This window comes from Cucurbita pepo, chromosome LG16, assembly GCF_002806865.2.
Source record: "Cucurbita pepo subsp. pepo cultivar mu-cu-16 chromosome LG16, ASM280686v2, whole genome shotgun sequence".
Taxonomy (NCBI): Eukaryota; Viridiplantae; Streptophyta; class Magnoliopsida; order Cucurbitales; family Cucurbitaceae; genus Cucurbita; species Cucurbita pepo.
Genome location: NC_036653.1, coordinates 1,092,004 through 1,093,145, shown reverse-complemented (window position 1 = coordinate 1,093,145; position 1,142 = coordinate 1,092,004).

The following is a 1,142-nucleotide window of genomic DNA, read 5'->3' as shown; positions in this document are numbered from 1 at the left end:
CGAGCCAATCATCTTCCCCGTAGCCAAGTCCTGCATAACACAAGAATCAGGATAGAAGGTGACATAACATTTCAAGTTATTGGTAAGTTTGCTGATCGACATTAGGTTTAAATTGAATGAAGGCACACATAAAACGTTGTTTAATTTAAGGTTAGGGCTAAGGGAAATATTGCCAGTATGTGACACACGTGCTGTCTCTCCATTAGGCAAATTTATTGTAGACATTATGACAGCCTTTGGTTCAGTCATAGCAGAAGATTTTGATACTATATGATCCGTAGCTCCACTATCGAGAATCCATGAATTAGAACTCGCAGAGTTAATAGATAATGTAGATATGGGAAACAAACCTGCAACATTGATGTGATTGTCAGAATTACCAGAAGGATGATGATTGATTGCAGATAAGGCTTGTGCTATCTGTCGTAATTGCTCAGAAGAAAAATTTGGAATGGAATTAGGTGGCTGTTCTTCTGTATTCAACTGTGAGACATCGGTCATATTTGCAGACGATCGATATCCACGATTATTGTGTTGATTGACTTGTCTTGTCCTTCCAGAATTATTTTTCTGTCGACACCGATCTTCTGTATGGCTCCTTCTATCACAAAACTTACAGTGAAACTTAAGAATTCCACACTCATTGATTGTATGACCACTTTTATTACATTGTTCACACGATTTGTCCTTGGCAAATTTTGAATATATTGTTTTCTTCTGCACTGCTGATGCAATCGAGAAATTCTCAGTAGGTTCAGAAGTTACCTGACGCTGCATCTCTTCTTGTACAAGTAATGAATAGGCTTGCCTCACATTAGGTAATGGAGACATCATCAATATGTTAGATCTCACCGTTTTATAAGACTCATTGAGCCCCATGAGAAATTGCATCAACTTGTCTTCTTCGCGTTGATCAATATGTATTTGACGTTGATTACAGGAAAATGGTGTGCGGTACGCTTCCAACTCATCCCAGAGTGCTTTGAGCTTGGTGAAATATGTTGATAGTGCCATGGTTCCTTGTGACATCGTTGCTATCGAGTTTTGTATTTGAAAAATTGCTGGAGCATTCTTTTGTGAGAATTGATCGTGAAGATCAACCCATACTTGATGAGCTGTCTTGGCGTGAATAATGCCTTTAG